At 42.5% G+C, this 25367-nt stretch overlaps 2 pseudogenes; one reads left to right on the top strand and one right to left on the bottom strand.

Moving 5' to 3' along the window:
- The window catches only part of LOC150008800 (EKC/KEOPS complex subunit GON7 pseudogene), a 152053-nt pseudogene extending 134048 nt beyond the window's left edge, over positions 1-18005 (bottom strand).
- A 1529-nt stretch (positions 18006-19534) lies between these two features.
- LOC150008799 (uncharacterized) lies at positions 19535-21562 on the top strand (annotated as a pseudogene).
- The last annotated feature ends 3805 nt before the right edge of the window (positions 21563-25367 follow it).

Here is a 25367-nt window from a genome sequence, read left to right as displayed (position 1 = left end):
TTAAATGAATATGTAATAGTAATGAGGTAAAGAACCATGTAGCGTGTATTTTATTACCTGAACATTGAATCAGTGAGTTCTAATATTTATAATTGGAATTATAAATATTATTTTCTAACCTGTATTTGTTACCTTTGCAGGTAACTGGGCCTGGATATCATTTTGTTCAAATGCTAATATTATTTGAGTTGAACCAGCACTGTCAGGGAATTTGTCACAATACTCATCCTGTCAACCAGTCATTCACTTCTAGTCAGCTTGGGAAGCCAGCCAAGGTCAATAATTGCTATCTGATAAAGTCAAAGGTCTTCCTATGCTACAAAAATGCTGTGCTCTCCAAAAAATGTGGATGCTAGAATTGAGGTGCTTATTCTTTCCTGGTAGAATTGCCTATGATCAGACAACTTGCCAGAAACATGTATTTCTTTTACAGCATTACAGCAGCCAGGAAAAAGAGTTTCTTTCAGTGGTTGTAAATTCATTATGTTATATTTCAGGAATGTGAAGATGGTAGGCTTTGGTGATTAACGACAGGCAACTTGGATGTAAGTTGTGAGAACCTATAAAATATGACACTGCCAACAAGCAGACACGGGAGTGGAAGGAATGTTGGCAAGCCTCAAAGTCAGCATCCTCCAACCAGGAAAAAGAGACAAGGCTTCTCATGCCAGAAGAGAGTGAAGAAGGAAAGCAGATGTTTCACAGAGAGCCCCATGCCGCCACTCTGCCAGGCTTAGATGTAACAAGTGACATTTTTCAGTATTCGTAAGGTGAAAAAGTTAACCACTGCATTCCCCCAATGAGTCTTTACCTTTAATTCATTTGCTATGTTTATGCTGTTGCAAGAAGGTGGCAAAACAGATTTTCTTGAATTTTACATAGATTCCCACAGTGGATATATTTGAATCAACTTTCTGTTGATTCTTCATAGCTATGATAGTTTGCGCTTATCAGTACATTCCCTTCCCTGGTTTGTGCTCACACCCTTGCCATCCTAACAGATGTTTTATTTAATGTTCTGTTTTGTGTAACTCTGGAGCTACAAATTCATGGGCTTCACTTAGGACATGCTGCTGATGAACTAGCTGCTCTGCTGCACAGGGCCCATAGCTGGGCATCCAGCAGCCACACCAGACAGGGCATTTGAACCTATTCTACCCAGTGCCTCCATTCCCATCCGTGCAATTAACCCCCAGACCTTGCAGTCAATGTTTGCAAAAAGGCTTCTGTGATTTTATTTCACCCTGTGCTACCTGAAGCAGAACTCATTATCTTAAAGTTTCATCATCTAAAACTTGCAGATATATGTTGGTTGTCTGTTTGTTTGTTTAGACTAAGTGTTTTAGGCAATGGGGCATCTGCTGAGTAAGTGCTTTCATGTGGAGAAGTTCTGCAGCTTGTGTGTTTCACTTCCTTAACAAAAATGGATCCTTTGAAGATGGATAAAACCAGCTTTGAGAATAAAAAGATGAAGATACTGGGTATGCTAAGGATCAGAGGGTTTAGTATTACTTAAGAGGATAATCAGGCGCTTCTCTCTCCCTCTTTCACAATTCCCTCTTCCATACTTTCTTAATTTATAACTCTTAAAATCAAATACCTTCTAATACTTTTTCTGAGTGTCTTAGGCTTCTAAGGCCAGGAGAAGAATGACCCTGGTCAGAAACTTAGCAGAGATTGAAAAAGTACATATAAATCAAGCCAAACATGTTTTTTATAAAATACATAAAGATAAATTGATTTGTAGACAAATAGTGGCTAGATATGGATTTATTAGCACAGGCAAAACTGCAAGAATATATACCAAAATGTTAGCTGTACTTATCACTGAGGAGTATATTACCAGTGATTTTTATTATCATATTTATATTTCTTTTTTTTTAAAAGACTTTTTAGAGCAGTTTTAGATTCACGGCAAAATTGAAAGGAAGGTACAGAATTCTCACACATATGGCCCCTGCCCCTACACATGCATACCTCCTCTCATTACTCACATCCTCCATGAATGACACATTTGTTATAATTAATGAACCTACACTGACACATTATAATCATTCAAAGTCCATAGTTTACTGTACGGTTTACTCTTGCTGTTGTAATTCTCTCGGTTGGACAATTGTACAATAACATGTTACCATAACTATGGGAAACAGGGTAGTTTCACTGCCCTAAAAGTCCTCTGTGCTCCACCTATTAACCCCCATGGTTTTTATTATATTTTCCAGATTATCTACAATGAGAAACTGTAATTTTCAATAAGAAAAAAATGTTTATACTAAAATAATTTTGAATTGATCTAAGAAACTTTGAAAACCAACAGGCTGGATTAGATTCTCTGGACTTCTTACATAGTTACTTAAAAAAGAGAATGTTGAAACTGCTAAGCTCTGAGATGTAGGTCCAAAATATGGACAACATCATTTCTACTGTGTTGTGTTGGACAAAGCATTCACAAATCAGCCCAGATTCAAGTGTATGGAGGCAAACATTCTGTCTGTCAATGGGGCAGTAGAGGAATATGTTCAAATAGTCAGGGAAGAAATTAAAGGCAACCAGTTTTCAAGACAAGCTACCGTATACTCACATAGGAATATGATAAGGAAAGAAAGAAGGCAAAAGTCTCACTATGCTGACTTCTACCTGATTCTTCAGAGGAACTCTGGAAAGTCGTGACTCAGGATTGTCCCAACTTAAGGGAATACAGCTAGACTTTCATGTTCTCACACCAAAAAGGTATTGGTCAACAAGGTGGGTAAACCCAATTTAAAAATAAACAGAACACCAAGATAGACATTTCTCCAAGGAAGATATGCAAATGGATAATAAGTACATAAAAAAATTGTTTTCTATCATTAGTCATCAAGAAAATTAAATTAAAACCACAGTAAGATACCATGTCACACCCACCAGGATGGTGAGAATCAAAAAGTAAGATAATAATAAGCGTTGGTGAGGATGTGGAGAAATCAGAACCATCGTATAATACTGGTGGCAATGTAAATAATGCAGCCATTTGGAAAATGGTCTGGCAGTTCCTCAAACCATGAAAATAGAGTTTCCTTATAACTCAACCAATCTTATCTCTTGGTATATACCCAAGAAGAATGAAAACATATGTCCACTCAAAAAACACATACATGGATGTTTATAACAGCATTATTCATAGTAGTCAAAAGGTAGAAACAATACAAATGCCCATCAGCTGATGAATAAACAAAATGTAGCATAGTCGTGCAATGGAATATTGTTTAGCCACCAAAAGGAATAAAGCAGTGGTACATGCCACACATGAACAAACCTTGAAAACTTTATGCTAAGTGAAATAATCTAGGCACAAGATACCACATATGATCCAATTTGTAGGAAATGTCTAGAATAGGCAAATTTAAAGGGACAGAAAGTTGATTACCAATTGCTTAGGGATGGGGTGAAGGCTGGGGGGACAGAGGGGTGATAGCTAAAGAATATAGGGTTTCTTTTTGAGGTAATAAAAATGTTCTGAAACTGACTGTAATGATGGTTGCACACATCTCTGAATATACTAAAGACCACTGTATTATACATTTAAATGGGTGAATGTATGGTATGTGAATTATAGATTAATAAAATTCTTTTTAGAAAAAGGATGGTTAATTTTTTTTTTAAGAAAAAGGAGGGTAATATAAACTTCTGGGTACTTCCAGTTATCTGTGGTTGGGGCAAAGTGGCTGGGGTAGCAGTTGTCCCCAAAAGAATTACCATAGCTGGTGCTTGAAACCACAATGAAGGTACAGGGGTGGAGAGGGGAGGAGGTTCACAGAAATGGTAAAAAGAGATCTCAGTGTAGTAAACTGGATCAGCTTGAGGCATGTACTATTCCTTAACCAATCTCTGTGGCCAAGGAGATACAAAATTCCAGGATATTGTCCATGACTGCATCAACACCCACCTCAAAATCAGGGTAAGGATAGGGGAGGTCTGAGCCTTCAATGCAAAAGTGGAGTGCTGTACTAGAAAGGAAAGGGAAGCTGAGCAGTCACACACAAAACCTGGCCATTCTAAAAATGGAATGGAATGGAAAGAACTGCTTCAGAAGTCACTAAGCTTCCTGCACAGGAGGGATGCAAGCAGAGCAGAGGCGTAGCTGCCTACAGGGTCGAACTGGATGGCCTCTGTGGTCCTCAGCTTTAGAAGAATCCCCAGTGACTCCTTCCTCCTACTTAGTATTCATGCCCTTGTGCCTTTTCCCTTGACCATGGGCTTCATTTAGTGACTCACTTCTAGAGAGTAAGATGCATCAGAGGTGATGGAAAGTCACTTTTGAGATTAGCTGGCTTCCATGTTAGGTACCCCCTCTCCCTCTCTTGACCACTTGTTTACTTGCTCACTTACTCAGAGGGAAGCCAGCTGCCATATTGTGAGTGTCTCTATGGAACCCTTGTGGGAGAAACTGACATTGGCCAGCAGCCCATGAGCACCTGGGACCTGCCAACAGCCTCAAATGTAAGATTAGGAGCAGATCCTTCCCCAAGTGGAGTTCTCAGATGATGACAGTCTCAGATGACACTGATTGAAAACCCGTGAGACATCCTGAGCCAGAGACACCCGTGGCAGTTCCCAGACCCTTGGACTGTGAGATAACAAATGTTTGTTCATTTTAGCGCTAAGTGTTGTGTTTGTAATACAATAATTAACACAATAGATAATTAACACAGCCTTTAAAGCCCCTCTCATCTTTACAGTACATTACTTGGAGAATTTATTTTATCAGAGGGACTATTATTGTTGTGTGAGTATGTAACTTGCCCATATGTGGGAACATGAGTGTCTGTTTGCATGTGTCTGCTTGCGTGTGTTTTGCAGGGGAGGCCAGGAAGGTAATGCACTGATAAGAAGAAAAACAGTCATTTCAAAGACTCCAGCCCATTTTGATGTTGATGTGTCCTGGCTCTCCCTAGCAACACATTGGTTCCTGCAAACAGGGCTTGCCTCATTTTTTCAGGAAGAAGAGAAGTGTTGCTGGGACAGTGGTCACATGAGGACTAGAGCTGTCCCCCTTAATCAGGCTTCATGAGACTGCAGCCAGCCCCTGGATTTACACAGGCTAAATTACACCCCAAAGAAATTACTTGAAGTATAATCAGCATCATTTAAGAGGTTCTTTCTGACTAGTATAGGAATGGTCAGGAGTTTCTCAAGTACTACAGGGGTGGACAAAATTAGATTTAAAGTTGTGAGTATGCAAAATGGTTTCTTCTTCTATTATTATTTATTAATTATTGTATTAGTTTCTATATGAACAACTGAAAACCAACTTTTTTCCGCCCCTGTATTTATCCTACCAATTCTATCTTTGCTTCACAAGAACATGTTAGGTTCCTTTTCTGGCCAGAAATCTATTACTGCTCATTCTAAAGTCATCAATTATGCAGGAAGTTCTGTGCAGAGATCAAACCTGGATCACTACATGGCTTTTATTCATGCCAAAAAGCATGCAGTCTGTCTTGTCCTGAAGAGAGGGGACCTCCCACAGCAAGAGCTACAGAAACACTGGTAACTTGATTGGAATCCCAGTTTTGCCCCCTTTTCCCCTCAGCCTCCAACAAATAGCCTCACTCAGAACATCAGCTAGCCCCTACCTAATGGCAAACAATCACAAAACAACAAGAGCTGACATCTTAGAACAGAAGTGAGGGCCTGTCTGAGGTTATTTTCCTCCAATGGCTTTTGAGTGACCCTTCCAAAGGGGCAGAGGCATCACCTTCATCACGTGAGGTGTCTCAAGTAGGGACTCGCAGAAACTGACCCCGAGGTGCTGAGAGGTCATGTAGGAATCAGGAATGCAAGGGTCCAAGGGTCTTTCAGACATGCTGTTCAGATGGGCATGTGGAGGGAGACACGGAAACAATTTCTGATATAGCCTAAGTAAGGACTAGCATTGAACATCAGTAGATTATCCAGTTTGAGAACAATTTGGGACAAAGGGCTGGAGGATTGGATCACTCGGGGACTAACTTCTGGCTTGTGCTTCTCTGGCCCCACCAGGACACAGCAGAGCTGCCACAAGAAAGATTCTTCCCAAGTCTGGGCTCCAGCTAAGAGGCAGAAGGTCTGGTAACATAAAAAAAAAAAAAACATTGGCATGGGGACAGGAGGCCTGGATTCCAGCCTTGAAGCTTTCTTTGATCAGTTTGTCTTGGTCAAGGTCGGTTTTTTGTTTTGTTTTTTTAAATTATAATTAAGCAAAACCTACTCTAATTAGCTTAGACAAAAAAGGGTCTCTACTGTAAGTTTTGGATAGAACTCAAGGGAAACAAGCAGAGCTGTATCCCCCAAAAACCTGGAGCTAAAAACTAGAAAGCCACTAATAATCAGGGCAGCTTCTCTATTCTCTCTTCTCTCTTCACTCTCTCCTCATGTTTTCTCATCTAGTTTTTCTATGTGTGGCTATGTCACTTCTGCCTCAGCTTTTGCAGCCCACAGAAGTAGGCCCTCCATGTGTCAATGTCCTCGGTTCAAAAAAACCATCTAAACTGACAAGTATTGCTAAATTAGATTTCCAAAATCCCAGGTGTGAGACTATGGCTAGTTAGATGGGGTCAGTGACCAAATGCTACTCCAATCAGCTATGGCCTTGAAAAGGGGTTAAGGTGGGATTCAGGTTACAGTACAAAGAGAGCTTTGGGCAGCAATCTTTGAGAACTGGGGAAGGAGGTGTGGATGGGGGAGTCATCAGGAGGGGCTCTGGGGCTCAGCACTGCCAAAAATGCATCTACTCTACTACAGAGCCTACCTGAAGTTCAACTCTTGGAGGAGCTTAAACTTCTAGTCCCTAAAGTCCTCCCCTCTGAGTCTTTGAGTTCTGTTCAATAAATCCTTGCATTGGGATAACATATCCTAACTTTTTCCTCAGGAAGAACAAATAGTCCCTGCACCAACACAGTCAATCCCTTGGTCACAAAGAAGATGTGGAACCATAGGACAAGTCTGAAAAAAAATAGGAGACAGATCATGTTAACCATTGCCTTATCCACTGCGTCCCCCTCTGCCCAAGTGCCTAAGCAAGGAGATAGCTAGAGTCTGAGGGAGATGGTTCCCTTATTAAGGCCCTGAGGGGACCATTGGTAGCATTATCACTGCACTAAGTTGATCAGAAGTTCCTAACATCTTACGAAGCTTACTGGATTCCCAAAGGCCTAGAAAGAATCAGCATGCTGCCCTAAGTACCCAGCTTGCTATTCTCCTAGATAGCAAATGGAGCACTGGGGAGAAGGGGGCTCCTCGTGCTGCTGGAAGAGCTCTCTTCCAAGGTTGTTCACACAGGCAGTGAAGGCACGTCTCCAGCTTGTATGAAGACATGTGCCCCATGTAATATAAACAAGCCCTTTTAGGGATTTCTTACTCCAATACATTCATGTTGGTCCCCTTCCCATTTTAGCCCATAAATCATCTCTTTTTCACTCTCTTATCTTCCTGTAAATGGCTGAGAAATTATGTGACCCAAGATACCATCTTTGGTCTGGGTTTCCTTCGGTGTCAGTCACTTTTGAATCAAGTACATTTAGCAGCCTTCTTGCTATTTTTCTAAATTACTGTCTTCAGCAAATGCTTGAATAAAATAGTCTTTTTATTATTCTGATGGAATTCAGCAAACAGTGTCTATGGGACTTTTGTTTTCGTGAAGTACTCTGTTGCCAGGATACCCAGGGTGAAGATGTCAAAAGAAGACACATTGAAAGGACAAGCTATAGTGAATATCCCAGAATCAGCCTCTTGCATACTAATCATCCTGATTTATCCTATACTGTTTCTGTTTTCTATAGGAAAGACATGAGAGCCAACAGTTTCCAAATAATAAACTATCCAGAGAACAGAAAACATGTATTATTAAGGAGGGCAATGCATGTTTAACTCCCTTCTTTTTTCTTTCTTTATTTTTTCCCTTTTTTTTAAATGTGGCACTAGGATTATTAGAGTTATATTCTGGAGTTCCATTAATGCAAGTAAGGTGATGAAAGAATTAGATTTCTACACTGACTTCAGGAAGAATTTAAAATACAGTAAAAAGGAAAAGAAAAGGATGAGAAGAATTAAAACTTTCTAACAATAGCATAAAGACTCCATGGTCACCTAATTATTTTAAAAAACATATATGAAGCACTTTGTTAGCAAACATTTATTAAGCACCTCCTAGGTACAGAGTATGATGCTAAAATCTTAGGCTTAAATTAGATGCATTTTAGTGAAATAGATATAAAGTCCTTTATCCAAATAACTAGAGAAAACAGGCAATTTTACAAGTGGAGAATACAGAGACTTGAGACTGAGACTGTCTTGGCAGTAACTCTCAAGGTCGCAGCAGAGAGCAAATTTATTATAGGCAAACAGTATGATGTGCAGGGTGGTGGAAGACAATTTAACTTTGTCTTAGTAGTATTGTGCTGATAGCATGAATATATTGTCCTACTAGAACGTGGGCCAGCCACACTAGATGACACATAAGTATTATGTTAACGCAGACACAATATTTCAAGAAAAATTTTAGCTAACTATATACATTCCAGACGAGATCAATAAGTTTGGTGGAGATGCGGAGGAGGGCTGAAAAGAGGGAATGTTCTAGAAACCACTCTATCAGAATAACTATTGAAGAAACGAGGATGTTTAAGACAAAGGAAGAAGTTTACAAGGTTGGTAAAAATGTTATTGAAATTCCAGAAAACATTAAAATCATAAATATATCCATCTTTACCTAAAATTATCTGAGCTCAAAATTAGCACTGTTGTCTCATTATTTAACAGAGTGGGAACTTGAATGTTTTATTTTTCCAAAGAAAATTAGTTGGTAGTCACACCATCAGCTGCGCACTACGCAGTCATGGCACAGGGCCTGGGGTCTGAGGGCTCCTTAGTTTCAGGTGTGGCATCATGCTCAGAGGTGGAGGCCTGACCTTGCTGACTTTGGTTCTGAGGAACCTTCTCTTTTCCCAGGTCCTTTTTTTTTTTTTCCTTTCCCCACAAGAGAAGGAGAAAGACAATTCAGAGGGCTATTCTCCTCTGCAGGGAGGAGCTTTCTCTCTGCCAATGACAAGTTCTGAGAAAGCCACAGAAAGGTGGGGGCTGTCATTTTGGACCTGAACTTCCACCTCAAAGAGACACAAAGTGACCGCAGATCCTGAGCCCCCACGTATGGAAATCCATTCCAAGATTTCTGCCCAGTTTTTGCAATACTCATTCAAAGAAGCTGACAGAATACAAAAATCCTTCTATTTAAAATGAAAACATCTTTTCCACAATTTGTGCTGACATACGTTGCAAGTACCCAAAGTGTGCCCACCTGAGACTACTTAAGCTGTTTCTAAAGGAAGACATCCCTGCCCTTCCTCCCCTTCCTGCTGCCTGCCTGGCTTTTGAAGTGATTTGAGTACAATAATGAGTGAGGAAAGGAACCATCAAGACTCCCAGAAAAGCATTGGACCATGAGAAACCACAAAAGCAGAAGTCAACCTACACCATCAGTACTGAGTATAGGAGAAACCAGAATTTTATATTGAAACTTCAGATTAACCTGCATGCTGGCTTCACCAGAATGTTATGGAGCAATGGAAGGATTAATTGTAATAATTATTAGTGCTTACTACATATCATTAAAGTGATTATGAAAAGAAGTAACATTAAATTGGTTGTGAACTTACAGCAGTCTTTTAAAATAGCTTCTTAGCTTTTGAATATGCATAAAGAACTTTAAAAGGCTCACACCTGTGATTCTGATTCCTCTTCCTTAAGTTTCAGGCTAAAGAAATACAGTTGACTCTTAAACAACACGGGCTGGAACTCCGTGGACCCACTCAGACGCATTCTCTTCAGTAAATACCGTCGAACATTTGTATCCGCTGCTTTCGCATCTGCAGATTCAACCAATCAAGAATCCAAAGTGGTGTTTTTGCATTCCCAACCGCAGGTTCCCAGCGACAAACCGGAAATACTGCTTTCATCTGGGACCTGAGGCTGGTTGAAACAGCCGATGCAAGTGACTCTCTGTACAGTCAAAAGTTACACATGGATTTCCTACTGCATGGGGTTCAAAGCCCCGAGTCCCCACACTGTCCAAAGGTTAACTGGAATCCCAAATGCAGACAAGGATTTATACAGAAAGACTGGTATTTTATGCATTTGAAACAAATGAAATCTAACATTTGGAAAATAATTAGATAAGTTTGAAAATTCATGCAATGCAATTTCAACATTGTAAAAATAACGTAACATGGGGCCGGGGGAAGGAAATGTAAAACTAACAATATGATCAAATAAAACAAACCAAAACTGTGGTTGCATCTGAATGGTAGCAACGTGAATAATATTTCCCATAATAAATATGCACTACATCGATGATGAGGACTATTACGTAAAAACATGTTAAAGGCTTCAACTTCTCATGTAACTATCTTTATTCCAAGTGAAGTAGTAAATGGGTCATAGATAAAATTAAAAAAGGAGGATCTGGTTGTTTCTGGACCTTTCCATCTTACAGCTACATAACACCTATCACTTTATTGTAATTCGTGTTTAACCCGCTGAACCCAACTGCCTGAGAATGGTTGTACCTGGATTAATGTTTCTCTTGGTTCAGCCAGCATGGCAATCTGGCTTGGCTTGGCTTTCTCTCCCAACCCTGGATTACTTTCCTTCTGTTACTAGAGTCTCAAGTCCCTGGGCACACACAAGCTCTCCCACAGAAATGCCATGTTTCCAGAGGAAACGAGCCTGCTTCAAAAGAACATTAGAGAAGTGCTGGAACACAGAAAAGTGTCAAAAGACTCAGGACATAGAATACACTGAGAACCCTCAAATATGCCCTGGAGGGTCCAAACGCAATCACTGCACAGCCCGGAGTGAAAATGACTTCCATGCGAAGATTAAAGTCAGCACTTCTGTATCTGATGCTACAACTACTTTTGAAGAATTTCATCCTTTACCCTCTAACTCACTTCTTTTATTTAATTCTCTGCCCCATTTTCATCACAAAAATTCACTTCAACTGCAGCTACTTACAATCCAGCCCTACTCTCACCTCAGGTGAAAGACTTTGTCTTTAAACAAATGCCATAACTCTCTGTTGGGTTCTATGAACACTTCCGGGCATTTTCACAAAATATTGACCCAGTTAATTCTCACAAAAACTCTACAAGCTGTTGTTTTTATTCCCTGGATGAGAAAACTGTGGCTCTGGGAGATTTTAAATTATTTGTCCTATCACCCATGGACAAGCAGAGACTTTGAAGAAGCTTTCTGGTTCTAAACTCAATTTTTTACTATACCACAGTGGATGTCCACTGGGTGACATCTGTTCTGGGTCCCCTAGAAATAGTATAACCATATAATTTGCCACCCAAATTGGGACAACTTTTATAGGGAAAGCAGCATTATTCATAATTATGCTGGAACAACAGGGAAAATGGGAATAGTTGATCCTAACTAAGGCGGGAGGCATACAAGATACTGTCAAGGGCCTCCTCCTACAGTCCATCACACACACACAACCGTGTGCATAAGGACTATGTCACAACCTGAAAAACAAATAAAAGGTTGTCAGCTAAATGAAGTCACTAGGCCATTTTTTGTGTTCTGAGAAGTCATTCCTAAAATACATGGGCAGAGACGATTCAACCAGTGAAGCCATTCAAAATAATCATACTTGAAAGGAAATCACACTGTTGGGATATCATTAAAGACAGAAAATTGTGAAATTGGCTTTTAGTGATTTCCAAATGGAAGAGCAGGCTCCCACCAAGCATAGAAGCCCCTGTCTTGTAAAGCTATTTCTTAGTTAAGATTTAAGTGCTAGCAAGTCAATCCTTTTGTACAAATGGCATGTGACCAATGCAACATTTATATTTGCTTCTTTCTCTGCCCCATCATTCCTACTAAAAGCATTGTGGGCTCCAGTGAAAAACAATTCAAAAACATCGCTGGCTCTATCAGTAGGAGCTGAAGAGAGGCTCAAGCCAATGGTTAAATTTCAAACAAAAATTTGCAGCTCTTTCCTTCTACCTGGAATCTTCATCAGCACATCAAAGGATCTGAAATCAGCTAGGACTTTAAGTTAAGCCAGGATAGTATCCACAAATAAAAAAGTCAAAGTGTCGCTTCATATTGCCCTAACCAAGACTGAGTATGCTGTAAGTCTGGGCTAGTACAGAAGCAGCACAGGTCAGCTTTGAAGTAAATGGATATCTCAAAGAAATCCTCCAATGCCCATTCCTCAAAGGAATGTAGGATCTATAAACTGCCCCCAACCACGGCCTCTGAGCCAAGTGGGCTTTGCTCTCTAGCAAAAGAGCCAAATGAGGTTACAGGCTGAAAAGTCTCAGGTGGTACTGCTTTAGAGGCAAATCAACTACTGCCTACCAGGTACCAAAAGCTGAAGCTGCGACAAGAGACAGCCATAGAAGATAAAGACAAGACAGCCAAAATGCCCAAAGAAGGTGAGTTTCAGGTGAGTATACTTCTTATCAGAGTTTAAAATTACCAGTCTTTTTCAAAAGTCTTTTGCAGAATCAAAACCAATAATCTATGTTAAAGCTGAAATCTCTTAGTAGGATCTCCTGGGGCTTAGGACATCGATTGGGTTGTATTTAAATCTATCTGTGTTCTAGTTCCTTAAGAGTAGCGGTGTAGCGGTGTGCAGTCACTAGCTCATCTCCAGAATAAGCTGGTCATAGTTCACTGAGCACTGATGGGTTTTTTCATATGCTTTCACTCATCACACCCATAACAGTGCACCAGAAGGCGGCAATATCACACCCGAAAGGCCTGGAGTCTGAAGTTAGAGTTCATAATTGCAAGTCCCAATTGACTCCTTAAATGTGTATATTTTCAGGGGCTATTTAATTGCCCTAGGCTTCAGTTTTCACTCCTACAAAAGGTACGGAGGGAGTGTTAGAGAATTGAGTCAATGTATGTTATATGTTATATGATAGAACAGTGCCTGACAAATGGTACATTGTGTGTAAGTGTAGATTATCATTATGGATAATAGAAACAAATTGATTGCTTTTCACCGTTGGACAAATCATTCATGCTTGTTGTTTGGATCCTTCTTGTTCTGAAAAGAATGTGAGGCAGTAAAAAATAAGTAAATACAGGAATAACAAAAATAAATAAAATATAGTAGGATAGCATAATTTTCAAGTGAAAGTGAAAGAAATAAAAGCAAGGGTGGAGCTCAGATTAAACAAGGATGTTTATTGTTTGTATGTTTTTTTATTGTGAATTAACCTCTCCAAAGGAGAAACAATAGCTAGAAAAAGACACGAGTAAGGTGAATCCTCATATATAATATGCCTTATAGAAGTTACAGTCTATTCACAAATAATTTTCAGGTTGATGTCTCATTATTACTTCCTTTGATGTCAACATCTTTCCCGGTTTTGTTCTCTTCCTTTGCATCACTGATCCTTAAGGCCCATGCCAGAAATGTATAGCAGAAATGAGGAGCACACTGCTAAGGAGAAAAGGGGGATAGAGTGTAGAGGTGAAAACTAAGGACAAAAACAGGCACAGAGCAAAAGGGTAGAAAGAGGATCAGAAAGCCTAAGGGGCTTAAGACACTCCCTGCCCAGTTCTAGAAAGATGTGCATTATCTATGCCAGAGTCCTCTGGGGCTCCCAGGATCTACTGCAGGGAATCCTAGCCTGACCTTTGCTTCCAATTAATGCTGCCTGTTAACATTTTTATAAGGTTGATGCCTTAGTCTTCTGAATATGGTAATGATCTCAGAGTTAGTTCTCCCTCATCTTGGGAGAATTTATGCACCAAAAGTGTCGGCTCCAGGAACCAATTAGAAGATCATTGTCTTAAAGAATTTTACTGTGGTTTGAACATCAGGATTAACTTCAATGCAGGTCATGTTTGTGTGTCTCATAAACAAAGATGCTATTGATATTCTAGAACTAAATGATTACAATAACTCACATTTAGATTCATGAACCTAGAGGTGGTTTTTTAGAGATCATTGAATCTTGATTCCTTATTTTGCAGCTGAGATAAAATTACTTCATTCAAACTACCCTACACTATTCTTACTACAGTAAGAGCAGATGCCCAAAAGTAAAAATTTTGAAAAATGAGATTGTCCTGGGCAGGTGGCTCAGTTGGTTGGAGTGTCATTCCATGCACCAAAAGGTTGCAGGTTCGATCCCTGGTCAGGGCACATACCTAGGTTGTGGGTTTGATCCCCTGTTGGGGCATGTATGGGAGGCAACCAATTGATGTTTCTCTCTCACATAGATGTCTGTCTGTCTGTCTGTCTGTCTCTCTCTCTCTCTCACCTGTCTTTCTCCTTTCAACTCTCTAAAATCAATAAACATATCCTTTGTGAGAATTAAATAGGTATATATACTTTAAAAAGGAAAAGAAGATCAATGGAACACAATGCATGATTTTCTTCTTTTTTCAGTTTTATCTGGTGTGAGTATCTTTTGTTGCTCCAAACTGCTGCCTTGGGGGCTGGGTATGTCAGGATATTCAGTATAGTTGCTCTGTAGCGGGCCAACAGGGACTCTCTGTTGATTCCTTTCTGGTTACCCAGCTGCCATCTGTCAGTGTGACCATTGTTAGTTCCCATGATAATCAGCTATGATTGGAGAAGAGTTGCCACTTGTCAAGGGAAAGCATATCACAAAGATTATTACATTGGAAAGCATAATTTAATTCAAAACTTGGTCATTAAACTCTAGGTGGAAAGCCAGAAGGTAATTCCGTACTTAAGTTCATGAGTTTTATGCCACCTACTTATCTCACTTCTCAGAAACATGTTGGCAAAGGAGTGTCCTCTGGAAATAGACTGCCTTGGTAAAACAGCTGTGTGGTCTTAGGTCTACCTCTCTAAGCCTCAGTTTCCTCATATGTGAAGTGGAGGCTATAACAATAGTACCTATGACATATGATTATTGCAAGATGCAAATGAGGTAGCCAAATAAAGCACTATACATGCAGGCATTAAATAAAGCAAAAGAAGTATCTCAAGGCTGGGAAGTAAAAAGACACTCAGCATAATAAGGTGATAAAAGGAGATCCCATGCTATCAGGATATTAGCCTTTATAATACAAGACATCTGATTGTTTTTTTTAGGTAGCCCGTCTGAGGACTGATCTCTGAGGGGCTTCTTCTCCCTCCACTCCCTCTTTTCTTATGACTTCATATGTTCACAGGTGCCCTCTTTCCCCCTTACACACTCCATTCGGAGGGGGAAAAAAGTGGGTAGAGCAAAAAATGACTGATCTCCCATGTTTTAAAGCTGGACAAAGGAAAAAGAAGAAATATGAGGGATGGGGAGCAAAGGGGTTAAAAGCACTTGGACTCTCTAGGGGGTTGGCATAAGGAAGAAGGTGGGAAGGACATCCAGGAATAATTTAGAATATAGTTTGTGAGCAAATTGAATAGATTAAGGAATCTGTTTCTGCTTCAGTGACCAAGTAGGGGGACAGGAGGAAATGCTTATTCTTTTTCCCCAACCCCAACTCTCATTTCTAGCAAATTTTTGGATTTGTCCATTTGGAAGCAGGGAAGTAGAGAAAAACATGTATGGCATTTGACAATCATAATAGTAATAACTAATCCAGAAAAGATTATCAAAAGCTGATAAAAGTATTGGGTGAAAGTGAGATGGGAAACAGGATACTTAGTTTCCAAATACTAATTACAAAAAAGAAAGTGGTAACTTTACAGTGGGTGCCCCATAGCCACACAGTCTAAACTAACATCACCTGTAATGGGACAAACTGATGTTGCATGCCACCTGGTGTGATGCCTTGTGATGGACACAATTATTACTTATGTAGTTAGTATTCCTGCTAAAAACATATAGCCTGGAAGTAACTTCATGAAGAAAGAGTAAGACAAACACAGACTGGGGGGCCTTTTATAAAACTGAACAAGTATTCTTTCAAAATGTCATTGCCAAGAAGACAACCAAAGGATGAGGAACTATTCCAGATTAAAAGAGAGTACAATGAGTAAGTCTAGATTTGATCCTGTGTCAAGAAAAAAAAATGATATAAATGATATGTTGAAATGGTTTCTAAATATAAACTGTATATTAGAGAACATTACTATATCAATGTTAAGTTTCCTGGGTATGTAAAATAATATTATTGGGGGGTTTTGAGGTTTAATTTTTACATTTTTATTATACTTATTTTATTTTTGGAATTAAATAATAATTAATTAAATAATAAATCATTAACTCACTCAGATATTCTAAATGAATGTGGCAAAGGTTGATGAAAACAATAAATTAAATAGTCTAAATTTTCCCTGGCCAGTGTGGCTCAGTTAGTTGGAGCATTGTTCCATCGATGGGTCATATGTTCCATTCCCAGTCCCGACACATACCAAGGTTGTAGTTTTGGTCCTGGTCGGGATGCATGTTGAAGGCAACCAATCAATGCTTCTCTCTGACATCAATGGTTTTCTCCCTCCCTTTCTCACTCTTTTTTTCTCTCTCTCTCTCTCCCTCCCATCTCCTCTCTCAAATCAATAAGCATGTCCTCGGGTGAGGATAAAAATTTTTTAAAATAAATAAATAGTCAAAATTTAATAAGTATAAAATAAAGTTCTACCTCTACATTGATGAAAGTAAAAACCTTGATATGTGAGAAAAATATGTTGAGATTTGCAACAATGTGGCTAAAGCTAAAGGGCATTATGCTAAGTGAAATCAAGCAGACAGAAAAAGACAGATATTGCATATTGTCACTTACATGGGGAATCTAAAAAAAAAGTGACTGCCAAGGTCTGACAGGGTCTGAGGTTAGTAGAAATAGTGGAGAGAGGCTAGTAACAGGGTATAAACTTTCAATTACAAGATGTAGACCTGAGGATCTAAAGTATAACATGGTGACTTATAGCTGATAACTGTATTATATCTGAAATTTGCTGAGAATAGAACTTAAATGTTCTCACCAAAAAAATAAATGAAAGTAAATATGTGAGGTTAAAAAAAATGAAGCTGAGGACAGAGGAGATTCTGAGAGTATCAATCTCTGTGAAATAGCCAAAATTCCTGAGAGAACTTCAACTGGAAATTGGTGGATTCAAGCCAAGATCTCCCAGGAATCAGGTAATACCCAGCTTCCAAGTGGAATAAATAGAAAATTGATGAAGGTCTAGAAGGTCCAGGAGGAGGGATGGAGCCTGCTAGGCAGGGAGGCGGTGAAGGGGGGGTGGGGGTTGTGACCAGACCAGACTTCTGTGATGGGAGCCTGGCCCTTGGTCCAGAAGCCATACCCAGTGCTCAGTTGCCTGAAGGCAGCAATGCAATTTAGATGATGGAGAACTCTCTTTTCTCTGGGAAGCATTCCAGCTACCAGGCAGAGCTCCTGCCCTTCCTTGGTGATTGACATCATCTTCACCACCTCATGTGGACTGTTGCTCTTCTTCCTAGTACTCCCCTGCTTGGAGAGTAATCCGTCCTTACCACCACCTTGGAGACACAGAAACATTAGGAAGGTAAGGAATCTTTAGCCCAGACTCAAGAGTTGTGTTTTTTCTATTCTCATTTCCACATTTCTGAATCACCTACAGAGATCCCTGAGATGGGAAAGAATAGAACATCACCCTTCCAGGAATAAGCCAAGCTGGGCAGGGGCTAGAGCAGCCACAAGGATTTCTATCCAAAGATCTCCAACCCAGAGTCCAGGTGTGGTGGAGGGCTCTAGGGCGCAGCCCCAAATGCAGTGACCAGTGGCCAAGGACTGGACTCTAAGACCTGGATCTCTGTGGGGAGACTAGCCCAGAGCCCTGGTTCACCAGCAGCCTTCCCATGGCAGGTGTCTGGGGCAGCTTCTCCTCTTTTGGATCCAATCATGGGGCAGGGCAGAGACCCTGAGAGCCTCGGAGCAGAGGCTGGGTGGGGCTGTGGCCTCAGGCAAGCAGAGTCCTACCAGAGGGAGCTCCCAAGGGCCTGCAGGTCTGAGAATCGGTGTGCTTCTTGAGCAGAGCAAACGCGACAAAAGAAATCCATGGTCGGTCTAATATAGAAAATCTTTCCTTAGATTTTTTAAAGAAGAAAAACTAGAAATGATTTTTAACCACTTCAAAAATAAAAGGGGAAAAACTGGAGAGCCCCATTAGTTACATATAGAAAGTCATATTGTTCACGAACACTGACCATTGCAGCTTGTCTGAGAGAGGAGAGTGAGAGTGGGGCCCCATCCCCTCATTTTGTCTTCTCTGTCAGTGTCCGCTGGAGCTGAGGTGGAAGAGCAGGAGGAAAAGGGGAGCTTTGAAAGGTGAGCTTCCACCCCTCAACCTTGGGCCTGAGAGTTTGCCCCCATCCGTCCTGCCCCTGAGGGCCCAAGGCCAGGTCCCCGAGGAAGCCAGCACAGAGCTTGTCCCTCAGTCCCTCAGGAAACAGCCCTGGAAGGCTCCTGGGAAGGAGGTCAAAACTCTGATACTTCTCAGATTGTTCTTGAGGTGAAGCCTCGAGGGCCTGGAAGTGGGTGTTTCCCTCACAGGATGTCTCATCAGGGGTGTTGTGACTGGGAGGTGGGACCTCAGGGTCCAACTGCAGGTGCATTGTTTACCTTTGTTCAAATTCATCTGTTAGGTGCCCTTCCCTTTCTCCCCCACAGGGCAATTGTGAAGGTCACGGGGGTAGCGCATGTGGAAGCCCTTTGCAAATGACAAAATGTTGCCTGTCACAAGTCTTGCCATCATGGTCAGGGGTCATGTGACCCTGATGGCTGGGCTCCAGAGTCCACTCTCCCAGGTATCTCCCCTAAAGCACCATTGCACTCAGCCTCCTGTAAGACTCCCGTGCCCTGCTTCATCATGTGTCGCTGTCTCCTGCTTTCCAGCTTTCAGAGAGTGCCTGCAAGAAGTAGAAGAGGCTCGGGGACTGATTTCTCTCCTGCAAAGGTAAAGCATCTTCCCCTTTTCACCTGGGTTCTCCTCCCTCCGGAAACTATAATGTGACCCCAAGACTACATACTCCTTGGACTGACCTGGGAGGGGGTGCTGTGGGGACAGGGTGTGTGGCTACAGCCCTGGGGGCAGGGGACAGCAGGAGCACCAGTCAGCACGGGGGTCATGGAGAAGTCTGGGCCGTGGGTGTCCACTCTCGCCAGCCTGCCTGTCTGCTCCTGGCTGCAGCTGTGCCTTTGTCTCCTGTAGCCACCTAGGGAGATACGCGGACAAAGGCAGTTTTCATCCTGGAGAGGTGTGCTAAGCAGCACCCACAGGAGTCATCCCGTCCTGCTGGTGCCTGTGAAAGATGCTGCTCCTGCCATGTCCACATCAGCCTCCCCAGCTCCTCTGACCCTGTGTCCTCTACCTCTGGCCTCTGCCCTGTCAGCAGAACATCAAGGTCACTCTGACTTGAAGAGAAGCCCACTGGGTACCAGTGTAAAGAGTTTACCTCCAGGTAACTCCTTTTTGGCATATCCCATCCCAGCCATCTCAGCCCTTGGGTGCTCAAGCTGTCCCATGAAGTTCCTGTCCTGATGGTGGGCAATCCTACCAAGGCCTTGTTCTTCCCCACCTCACCACAGCATGAGTCCCAGCAAGAGGACCTGCCCCAATACCCACCAGAGGCAGGTAAAGACTGGTAGCCCTTCATTTGTCAACCCTGATGTCCAGCAGCTGCTGAAGATACTGATCACCAAGGGAGCAGAACTGAAGGCGTGGAAGGAGAGAGAGAAGAATGCGTCATTTTCACAACAAAAGAGCTTGACTATCACCTGAACTCTATAGGCAATATGTGGAAATTACTGGGTGCTGAGAGGACACTGCCCCCCAACCCTTCTGGATCATGAAGGACAAACAAGAGCAGGTGCCTGGTCCTCTGCAGTTCTCACATCTCTGGTTCCTAGAGGACCATCTATAGCAGAAAGGCAGCCAGCTCTTCTGGGGTCTCCCCTCCCTGCACAGCAACTCCCTGGTGGCTACTGCCTGGGTTCCTAGGAGCTTTTCTTACCTACAGCCTCTTTCAGTTTTATTCAAGGACATATCTAAGCACTTTCCAGCTCCAGTTCAGCATGGAACACCTTTAGGGATTTCCCAGGCCCCATTCTTGCCCCTCCCTGGGGCTCAACCCCAACCTTTGACTGAAAACTTGCCCCATTCCCAGCCCCAATCTCTGGTTCATATATATTTCCACCCCCATCTTATATGCCCTCTCCCAATTTGACCATGTTCTTCTCTGTCCCAGATGAGGACCACTGGGGTATCTTGCCCTACATTCCAGAATAAGGCACAATCTTTATCCCAACTGACATTCAATGTCTGGAAATGAAGAGGGAGAGGGCCTTACCCTCTGTGACCAGAAGATCTCAGGAAGTCTCTAGACAACCCACTCCCAACATTCCCCAGAAGAGCAGAGCTTCCAATGGCTACAGGTCAGTTTTGATTCCTCACAGGGACATTATCAGACCTGATCTCCAGAAACAATATCTTCAAAAAAGGCTCATCACAGATGAACAGCAGGGTGGCCTCTGCTGCAGGGCCCAGGTGTCTCAGGATTGATACAGGCTCAGAGCCAATTCTGTCAGGCACAGGACAAGCAGGGGCCCTTGCAGTCTCTGTGTTTACAAGTCAAAGTAGCCAGGACTCAGAGAAGATGGAGTTCAGGTACCACAGAAGGTCTCAGAGGACAGACCAACTAGGGAAGGACTTGGGCAGGGGTCTGTGGCAATGCATGAGGAGGATCCCAAAAGTTCTTTCCAGAGGTTCCACCAGCTTCACAGTGTAGGTTCTGGGAATGAACTCTAAGAAGAAGTCAGAAAGATCCTTGAGACCCTTAAACAGTGAATCAGGAACTTGCTTACACAGAGGGCCAGAAAAGAAACATCTAGAAAAACGCTCTCTCTCTCTTTTTTTTTTTTTATCCTCACCAGAGAACATTTTTTCATTGCTTTTAGAGAGAGAAGAAGAAAGAGAGAGACAAGCATGAAATGAGAGAGAAACATTGATTGGTTGCCTCCGATACACACCCAGACCAGTGATCATATATGTCTGGACCTGGGGATCAAACCCACAACTTAGGCATGTGCCCCAATGGAAAATCAAACCCACAACCCTTCTGCTATGAGATGACACTCCAACCAACTGGCTAGGACTAGAAAAACTCTTGAAAGCCCATCTGGATAGGAAGTTAGAGCAGATCAGCCAGTATTTGATCTCTGTGAGTGTGGGTTGATCTTGGCTTGCTGCCAACTATGCTTTTCCCAAGGGCCATACTCACATGAGAACCAGAAAGCAAGCATCCTTGAAGGGTGGGGAGCATTACTTCAACACCTCCTGTGAGCTTTCCTTCCTCAGTCCACTCATTGGACAGGTTTGGGAAGCACATATGATAAGGCTTCTGTGGCCCTCACTTCTGCCGATCATTCTTTGTCCTCTCCTGGGTTGTTTCTCTGTGGGAACAAACATTTTGCTTTGGCTTAGAAATGAGTTCTTAAGTTTTGGTGTCCTGGGCTCCTGTTGTCCTTGGCTGCTTCGCTCATTCGATATGTGGTCATATGGCGCCTGGGCAGCTGACATGTCCCCACTGGTATTTTCCCTCTAGGAACTGGACAGTGACCTGTGAGAAGCCAAGATGCCTGCAGCAAGGAGCATGCCTATGTGAGGGTCTTGGAGGAGCACATTGGTGGCATAGTCGAAGGAGGGTGTCAGTGTGACAGCACTGAAGGACAAGCCAGTGGCATGGCCTTGAACCTTGTTCTCTGACTCTACCTTCCCTTGGAGTTCAACTTACCAGCAATCTTTGTTTTAAGGCGTGGCTCTTCTGCAGCTTGGGCAATTGACTTCGTAGGTCGTGAGGAGCTTTTTACTGGGCCCTAGAGACCCTGATCTCCTAATATCCATATTAATGGTTTGTGGGTTGGCCAGCACACTGGGTCCCACAATGACCCCCCCAGCAGAGGTGTTCTCAGCCTCCACTGCCTCCCTGGCTTCTTCAGCCCTTGAAGATTGGGACCCTAAGTTCGTTGCCAGTATTGCTACACTATTATAGGGATCTCCTGAAGCCAGAGCTCCTCTCCCCTCCCTTGGCTCACTCCTGGCTACTGCTGAACTTGGATTTGGCTCCAGGGTCCTTTTTGTAACCCCCATGACAGTTCCCATCTGCCTGGTTTTCCCCATGAGGCTGAGTGTGAGGAACTGAGAAGGTGACCTGCCCTCCTGTCTACTCAGAAGGGCCTCTGAGGGCCCATGGCCATAACCAGAAGGTGTTTCTGTCAGAGTCTTCTGGATTTCCTCAGACACAGCTGAGGTGGTGGGAAGGGGACCTGCTGGGGTGAGAATGACTTTTGTTAGCACCTTCTCTCCCAAAAAGGGCTGAGGATGTTTTCCCAAGACCTTGGTAAAGTTAGCTTTTGAGTGGCCCCCAGAAACACAAACAGCTGAAGGAAGGGAGGGGGATTGTGGGAGGGGCGAATGTTGAGCCCATGTAGCTTGAGATTTATGGGCTCAGAGGCCTGGAGGGGCTGCCCACCCCCCTGTGCCTCATCTGAAACCTTATCATATATCCTTCCAGCACCTGTCCAGTGAGTGTACTGAGGAAGGAAAGCTCACAGGAGGTGTTGAAGTAATGCTCCCCACCCTTCAAGGATGCTTGCTTTCTGGTTCTCATGTGAGTATGGCCCTTGGGAAAAGCATAGTTGGCAGCAAGCCAAGATCAACCCACACTCACAGAGATCAAATACTGGCTGATCTGCTCTAACTTCCTGCCCAGATGGGCTTTCAAGAGTTTTTCTAGTCCTGGCCAGTTGGTTGGAGTGTCATCTCATAGCAGAAGGGTTGTGGGTTTGATTTTCCACTGGGGCACATGCCTAAGTTGTGGGTTTGATCCCCAGGTCCAGACATATATGATCACTGGTCTGGGTGTGTATTGGAGGCAACCAATCAATGTTTCTCTCTCATTTCATGCTTGTCTCTCTCTTTCTTCTTCTCTCTCTAAAAGCAATGAAAAAATGTTCTCTGGTGAGGATAAAAAAGAGAGAGAGCGTTTTTCTAGATGTTTCTTTTCTGGCCCTCTGTGTAAGCAAGTTCCTGATTCACTGTTTAAGGGCCTCAAGGATCTTTCTGACTTCTTCTTAGAGTTCATTCCCAGAACCTACACTGTGAAGCTGGTGGAACCTCTGGAAAGAACTTTTGGGATCCTCCTCATGCATTGCCACAGACCCCTGCCCAAGTCCTTCCCTAGTTGGTCTGTCCTCTGAGACCTTCTGTGGTACCTGGACTCCATCTTCTGTGAGTCTTGGCTGCTTTGACTTGTAAATGCAGAGACTGCAAGGGCCCCTGCTTGTCCTGTGCCTGACACGCCCCTGGGATTTGGCCCTGACCCTTGATACCTGGACCTTGAAACAGAGGCCACCCCGCTGTTCATCTGTGATGAGCTTCTTTTGAAGATGTTGCTTCTGGACATGAAGATCAGGGAAATGGGAGACAGCCTTGGGAGCAAATACAGCTTTTTCTAAAAGCCACTTCAGAAAAAGGATAAAGCACTTTCTGCAGTACCTTAACCCCAATAAAAAGGGCAAAGGACCAGAAGACCTCTTTCAAAAAGGCCAACCTGCCTTAGCCATTGCCCAGAGGCACGAACCACTAAAAAGCAGATCAGTTATGGACAACAGACCTGTTGAAGCTCAGGCGATCATGACAGCTATTGGACAGATACTGGTGCAGGCTGAGGGTCCCATGCCTGCCCGCCCACAGGGACAGAATGGCCTGCTCAAGGGCACACCCAGTCTCCTTCTAAGGAAGGGAGCAGGACGTGACTGTTTGCAGTCATCGCGTGACAGTGGGACACTGTGCATCATGATGAGATATGGGGGAAGGAGGCAAGGTGACACGGCCTGCCCTGTGTGGCCTTAATTCTTTTCTAATTTCCTAAATTTGTTTTTAGTAGAACCCCTCTTATGCTATCTACCAATCAGGAAAAAAGTTGACTGGTTAATTGTAAAATGTTTATGAAAGCAGCAAACCATTTTCAAAAGTTACACATATATGGACTAAATATTTTTTTCCTCTTGAAACATTAAGTGTACTTTCTTTCAGTGGGCGTTTGCCAATGGAGTTGCATATTGTCTTCCTTGCATTAAGCACACCCAAACAACTCATACATCACCAATTATTTCCAGATTTAGTTTCTTTAATACTGAAAGTGTATTGCTTTTAGGTGTTTACTTCTTTTCAATCATAAATGGGTATCTCGCCCACTAATTTAACATAGGCTTTTTAAGCGCCTGATTTTATTCAGTTTCTTAGCAGCAATAAACTTATCTTTCATAGAAAAGGCTCTCTATTCTTCCACACATTATAAATTTGTGTGATATTTAATTCTATAATTACAAGCTTAAGGACAGGCATATAGGTAACCAAGGGTGCAGAAGATGGTAAATACTGAGTGGCCGACTGGCTATGTGCCTCCAGTGTGCTGTGAGCTTCAGTCACCATGCGTAAGAGAAGAAATGGGAGAGCACCAGTTAATTCCATGTGGAATCAGGCATCTGTTAAGTAGAGGTCATTATGAGATCCTCTATATTTACCTATTTTCAGCCAGCAGAAAAATTTTGCTATTCTGCAAGTGTAAAAACAACCTTCTGGTGATGAACACCAATTCTCTATGTAGTTTACCACCTATCTGAGAAAATAAAACTAGGAGTGGTGGTTCAGTTAACCAACATACAGCATCTGAGCACCTACGTGTGCCAGGCACTGTTCTGGGCACCAGGGTACAGACTCCTCTGTGGAGCTGGCATCAGAGAGGGTCTGTTCCTGGGCTAGATCCTGCTTCTCTGCTGCCGTAGAGCCCACAAAAAAATGTCTGCTTGACTCAGTAAGAAATTAATTCAAGGGTGTCTTTTTTCTCTTTGAGAGACTGGAAGGATTAAAAAAAGAGAATTTTTTTTTTTGCCCTGTGTCGAGTTAAATGATGTTATCATTTGCCACATGTACAACATGTTGTTTATGGTACAGTCAATTGATCATGACGCCTGAAACGAAATGATAGATGGGACATAGCTGGAGCAGCAGCAGAAAAACAAGGAAAAATAGCCATAATTAACATATGGAGGCACATTGATGCAATTTTGTATCTCCTTTTATTTAAGCAATTTTCTAAATTTGAGATGATTCCTTTAATTAATCATACAGCCAAGGCTTTTTAGTTTTCACTATCTCTGCCTTCAAATTACTTTTAGAAGGCTTCTGCTGCTTTCAGGAGAAAGAACCTTCCCCACTTCAGTGGGGAAGCGACTGGGAAGATGCCTGAAGTATTTGGGTTAAAGAACATAACTGTAGGTTCAAGTGCTGAACTTTGTGTTGTCTACCCCCTACCTGGTTCTGTCCATCTCTGCCTATAATCTGTATCCACTCTCCTTTG

The sequence above is a fragment of the Furipterus horrens genome, unplaced genomic scaffold (assembly GCF_987537825.1).
Source record: "Furipterus horrens unplaced genomic scaffold, mFurHor1.1.pri manual_scaffold_5, whole genome shotgun sequence".
NCBI lineage: Eukaryota > Metazoa > Chordata > Mammalia > Chiroptera > Furipteridae > Furipterus > Furipterus horrens.
This window is presented reverse-complemented; position numbering and strand designations above follow the sequence as displayed.